The following is a 7,356-nucleotide window of genomic DNA, read 5'->3' on the forward strand; positions in this document are numbered from 1 at the left end:
AAATAAGTATGAAAATAATACTTACTTTATTAGTTATTATATATTTTTATTATTATATAATTTTTTTTAATTAACCTCGTTAAATATATAATACTATAATATTTAGTTTATTATATTATAATATATATGATATCAGCAATTTTTAAACATAAATAAAATATATTTATTAAAAAAATTAGGTTAATTATAATTTAGTCATAAATTATTATAAATAAAAAAGATTTTTTAAAATTATTTTTTTTACTTTAAGGAAATAGGTGGGGGGTAAGGGGTAAAGTATAAATTTTTATTGTATTTTTAAAAAGCATTTATTCAACAACAAACAAAAAGTTTTAAATTATTTTATTTAATGAACTTATTTTTTTCAAAGTTATAATAATCTTTTAAATTTATATTTAACTGATTATTAGATTTTACAGTATAATAAATTTTAGAAAATTTTTCCCTAAAAAAATTACTTATAACTTATTATCCACAACAACAACAATTAAAATTTAAGGTACAACTCCTGGTTTGTATGAAAAAATGGTACGTCCACTACAAGTGGCCTTACAGTTGCCGGTAATCTTCAAGTGCTCGAACAGTGGCTTTGAAGTGGTCATCGGTTTGGTTATACATTGGCCTTCGGGTGGCAAATATATGGACCAACCCTGTAGTTTAGATCCAGCACAGGGACCATCATTGAACAGTCCAACTTCACGATAGTAGGTATCGCCTATGTTTATGATGGTTATAGGTTTAATATTAAAAATTTCAAAGAGTGGGAGAGGGGGTTGTAGTAGGACTACAACCGGTTTACCCCCCCGTCCTATGATATACACATTTTTGTATGTTACCCCACCCCCACCTCTCTCCCCGATTGTCTTAAACCATAAAGTTAAGCGGCCCCTCCACTACCCCACTAAATTTACCAAAATGCAATAAATCATATGTTCACCCCACCCTAATTGTATATTAGATTTTATGCATTAAAAATCAGTTAAATTTAATAAATTATTTTTTTTCTACATTTTAATATTAAATAATTTATTATTAACTATTTTATCTAATATAAGCTAAACTTACTAAACTTAAAAGTATATATTTAATTGTTTAGTTTTTTTTAAAAAAAATAGATAACTATATCAATTAAATTACACAAAAATAAAACTTCCAGTAAACCTATACTCTATATGCCAAAAATATTTTTGCTATTTTCCCCCTCCCTCTATATCACCAATATTTTTGCTATCTTACCCTTCCCTCTATACCCCTCCCTCTATACCCCTCCCTCTATACCCCTCCCTCTATACCCCTCCCTCTATACCCTTCCCTCTATACCCCTCCCTCTATACCCTTCCCTCTATACCCCTCATGATATTGAAAACTTTAAGTAATACCCACAGTATAACTAGTTTTTATTTAATTTTGTTGTTGTTGTAAAACTTACCGTCAATTATAGTAACAATCAGATTATATTCAGTATAAACAACTGTATGTATTTCGCCATTACTTAACACCAAATCAAACGGATTGTCCTTATGGTTGTCGGTTATAATACCATTACATGTCATTGTATTGTTGATCACTTCGGGCATCAATATCTCGACAATGTCTACACTACTGTCCGCATCGCTCTTACATTCAAACAAATTCAAAAATGTACAGTCAGTATACATCATCGGTGTTATAGCTATAGAAATAAATTATATTCAAAAAAAATATATATATATATTATAAATCATTAATAGCTATAATAGTTATATATTATAGTTATTTTCATTTTTTTCTTGAAAAAAAATAATTTTACCTAAATCTTCAAATTTTCTACAATTTCCTAAAATTTGTTAATTAAAAAATTTATTATTAATTTTTTAATGAAATAATCACAAAAATAAAATTATATTATTATTATTTTTATTAATATACAAACCTTCAATTGTTTTTTCTATAGACTCAGAAAAAACAACAAAAACTGTATTAATTAATAAAATATATACTAAAATTTTTGATAACATTTTTTTGTAGTTTATATAAAACCTATACAATATGTCCTAAAGTAGTTTATTTTTTGTTAAACTTTATTAAACCTAGAAATCTAATAAACTAAAAAAAATTATATAAAAGTGTTAGTATTTATAATCTAATTGTATTTTTAATTAACATATATATAATGATTTATCATTTATTAAATCAATATAATAAACAAAATTGTTTATTGAATAACATATACAGTAATAATAGAATTAAATATATTTTTAAAAATAATATAATAAAAATATAATTATCATTAAATAGTGATCAGTCATTATTAAAATAATATATAAATTTATATATAAAATAAATTATATTAATATAAACTAACTTATATTAAATATTTTTTTTTGATACTTTATGCATAATGCATAAGTTATTTTTTTTATCAATAAAACTATTTTGCTCTATCATTGAATTTATATATTTTTAATTTATTTAATATTTGTTAAGATATAAAATAATAATTTTAAAAAACTAATAAATATTGTATAATAAAATGTTTACCCATATATGGATCAATATTTATGCATACGTTTGACATCGATATTAGCGGCAGATTATTGCGCCGAAACCGATAACTAGTTTCGGACCAGTTATACCACGTTTTTTTTGTTGACCAATAATCAAAATATCTATTTATAGTAAATGATAGTAATTTTAAAAAAAAATTAATTATTTATAATAAATAATTTTTAAAACTTATAAACAAATATTAGTATTGTAGATATAAAAAATACTGTATTAATATTCGGCAACATATTTATGTTTTTTTGTTGTCTACTAATTATAAGCAATTTGTCAATGATTTCACAAATATTATTAATTTATGTATTTTGTTTTTATTATTATTTGAATTTATTTAATAAAATTTATGTATTTTGTATTATTTCAATTGAAAAGGTAATGATTCTGCAACTAAAACAAAATAATTAATAATTAATTAATAATAATAATACAAAACATTATAATATTATTTAGATTTTATTTATTATATTTATTTTAAATTAATATTTTTCGTATAATATATAATATATAGTAATTAGAATTTTTATTATTTATATATTTTTTCAATTAATTTAAAAAACAATGAATATTTTGCAATTCATTATTATAGTAAACTATTTTTTTTATTTATAAAATCAACTGTTTAGAAATTTAAAGTAATAAATATTTTTATTATTTTTTTAAAATTAAATTACATTAAATACAAATAAATATCTACATTAATTTTTGAAAATTAAATATATTTTTTTAAATATATTTAGATATCAATAATTTTTTGATTTTTAGTTTGTTTTCTAAATTGTAAATATAAAGTATACAAACTTATCTATTTAATAATTTTTATTTTATTTTATAAAATTACTACTATTATAAAATTTATTATTATTATTATCAAAAAGTATTTTTGGTGCAATCATTATTATTATTATTTAAATACTTTATTTATTAAGTATTTATTGTAGTATTTTTAAAAAAAATTATTTAATAATGTTTAAATTAAATATGATAATTTTATTAATTATAATAAGTTATCCTAATTATAATTAAACATTTTAGACATAAATAAAAATTTAATAACCAAATTAACTTAAACTGAGGTAGTAATAGTTTTAACAATAATTATAATAATAATATTAAAAATTTATTTTTGACATAATTTATTAAATTGAGTAAAATAACTGATAACATATTAATTATTAAATTATAAACTTATTAAATTCATATTGTTAAGTATATTTTAAATAAATAAAATTTTTATTGAAAATTAATTTATTTAACAAATTTCACTTGGCATGGTTCACATAATACGTGTTCGCACTTGAGGGGAGGGGGTAGCCTAAGAGAACTTTTGCGAACGAGGGGGAGAGAGGAGGGGTAGAATCTTTAAGTACGTTCGCATTTAAATAATATTTCATTTCTTGTGTTAGGGGGGGGTTAAATTTTTTTAAATGATTACATGCGAACAATTGCGAACATAGGAAAGGGAGGGGGTCTAGAATTCTTAAAAAGTGCGTACGTAGTATGTGAACAACCCCCTTAATATTTATAATACACTGTTATCAAATTTTATTCCTACAACATGATTGGCTCTCCATTGTTACTCTGGTAAATAACGCGCGCAAATACTGGTTTTGGGGGGAAATGAGCACATGTTTTGTCATTTGATAAAATACAGTATATGTTTAAATGTGATTTTTAATTGTGATATTAAGTGCAATTATTATTTTAAATAATAGTTTTTTAATAATTATTAGTTTTCAATCAATCGTTTATATATCTAATTATTTTGTTAATATCTTTAATCACTAAAAATATAAGTTATATGTGAAATAAATGCTCTAATAATTATTTATATTAAATTATGAGTAATTACAGTGATGAAGAAAAAAACTTTATAATTGAAAATAATACTATATTTAAATATGAAAAAAGTGAAAAAAATAAATCAAGAGATAAATTTATTCAAAAAGAATTTGAAAAACATTTTAATAAAACATCACCTCATCGTTCAACAATTAACTATATACTTAATAAATATACTAAAAACCATACAGTTTCAAATAATCATAAAGTGGCTCATAAAAAAACTGTAATAATTGATGAAAATATTGAACTAATTAAATCAAAATTAGATACTTTTAAAAGTATTAATAAATTATTAGCTCACTTAAAACAAATAAATATAAAAATTAGCTATGGCTCATTGTATACTATATTAACTGATGAACTATTGCTATATCCGTATAAAATTCAATTAATTACTAAACTTACGGAAAAACATAAAGAAATGAGAAAAAAATTTTGTGAAAAAATGTTAAATACTTTAAAAGACAACCCAAGTAAGTAACTATTTATTTTAGTGTTTTTTATTTGAAAGAAAAAACATATATTGTATATAAAAATAATTATTATATAAATAAATTGATTGCAAAGTCTTTAACCATTGAGTGAGAGTGAAAACTGTAGTTTTTTGAAAGATAAACACAGAAAGTAATGCAATGTCTAAAAATATTTTATTATTATCAGATTATTTAGATGATTTTTGGTGGTCTGACGAAGCCCACTGTCATTTGGATGGCTATATAAATAAACAAAATTTCAGAAAATGGGCTACTGAAAGACCTACTGATTTTGTAATTGAAAAAACTGCTCATCCTGATTATGTTACAGTTTGGGCAGCTATTTCAAAAAAAGGTAAATATTGTCATACAGCCTTACATTTTAATAATTTTATATCTAAAAAACTGTACATTTTTTTATTTTTTAAATAGGAATAATAGGCCCTTATTTTTTTGAAAATGAAGATCACAAACGTGTTGTGGTCAATCAAATTACCTATCGACATATGTTGGAAACATATTTTATTCCTCAATTACATAACTTCACTGGCGATAAATTCAATAAACAAATTTTTCAACAGGACGGGGCCAGTTGTCACACAGGTTAATTAATAAATTTATGTAATTCAATCACTTAAAATACACACCTATGCTATGATATCAGCCGTTCATTCAATGAAACAATTATTTAATTTGATTCCCTCTAATGTCATTTTTTTTATAAATTTAGCTATCGAAACACTTAATTATCTTAAAGAAGTATTTGGAAATCGTTTGGTTAGTTTAAAAACAAATGATATTTGGCCGAGTAGATCACCCGATCTCACACCTTGTGATTTTTACCTATGGGGTGCAATTAAATCTGATATTTTTCAATATAATACATTACCTAATAATACTGAAGAGTTAAAAAAATAGGATAACAATTGCTTTTCAAAATATTCGTCATTCAACATTTCCTAAACTTATAGATAATTTTATTAGAAGAATTGATGTCTGTTATAAAAATAATGGCATTTGTATTAATAATTTAATTAAACATAAATAAATAAATACTAGACATATATTTACGAAAAGTGTTTAAATTTTTTTTGACATTTATTTGTTATTATAATTCGGGGGTTTATATTATAATATTATATTTATGACATTATTTATGTAATAATTTGCTATATAGTGTATTTTTAATCTTTATTGTCGGAATAATGTTTGACAACGGTGTACTATTAATATACAGTAGTAGTGTATTTTAATATATTTATAACTTCTAATAAATACATAATATTAGAAACAAATCATTGTATTAAAATTATACAATAACTTACATTTAATAGTTTTTGAGTTTTCTTTAAGTTAAATAAATTAATTAATTTAAAAAATTATTAATTAACCTATAGTTTACAACAACAACAACAAAAAAATATATAGTATTAATACCAGTAAATTAATTTTAAAATCACTTATTTAGTAATTAATAATTAAAATTTTAATAAGCTTATAAATTAATTTTATTTTACTAATTTTATTACTGCAAAATAAAACAAAAAAAACTGTTATTTTATATTTGTTATATTGATTTAATATTTTTTAAATATATTACAATTTTGTTTTTCTAAACAATTAGTTTACTTGAATTTATGATTTGGTATCATAAACTTATTATAACAAATTCAATAAAAATTTAATTTTAGAATAAAATTTAATTAATATTTTTTTTATAAAATCAATTATTAGTTTATTAGTTCTCTAGGATCTTAACAATTAAAAAATTTTAATTTTTGTTTAAGGTTTAGTATAAATTAAATAAAAATGTTAACATAAATATACTTTTATATTGTATTAATTAATACAAGTTTTATTGTTTTGTTTTTTTTTTGGTGACAATAGATACATAAAATCAATGAATTAATACATATTTATTATTAGTATTTAAGATTTTTATTTTTAATAATATAAAGTGTAATCATGTGATGGCAAAAGATTTTGCGTTTTTTGTTTGTTTGTTTTGGATAACAGTTTAGCGGATAACTGAGTCTTTAGTGAAAGTTATAAACAAATGTATAGTTATTTTTTTTTAATTTTTTTTTAGTATAATTCATACAATTTATTTATTTTTTTTGGTGACGTGCCGTTTGATTTGCTTAATATAGTAGGGTTTAAATATTATATATATATAAATCAAAGTATTTAAAAACAAAAAATTAAAACTAACAATTAATAATTGTTAAATTAATAAACACTATTTAAAAAAAAAATAATAATTCAAAAAAAAATTATTTTATTTAATTTAATTATTTATTATTTTTATTATTATTTAAAAACTATATATTAATATATATATAAAGTACTTTAGTATATGAAACTATTTTGTACTTGTAATGAGTATTTTAATATATATACGTTAGTGTATGTACGTTAGTATGTGCGTTAATATGTACGTTAATATGCTTACTAAGCATATTAATAAAAATATTAATAATTTTATCCTATGTTTTAT

The sequence above is a fragment of the Oppia nitens genome, unplaced genomic scaffold (assembly GCF_028296485.1).
Source record: "Oppia nitens isolate AA-2021 unplaced genomic scaffold, nextdenovo-longstitch-racon4-pilon3 scaffold32_pilon_pilon_pilon, whole genome shotgun sequence".
NCBI classification, from domain to species: Eukaryota; Metazoa; Arthropoda; class Arachnida; order Sarcoptiformes; family Oppiidae; genus Oppia; species Oppia nitens.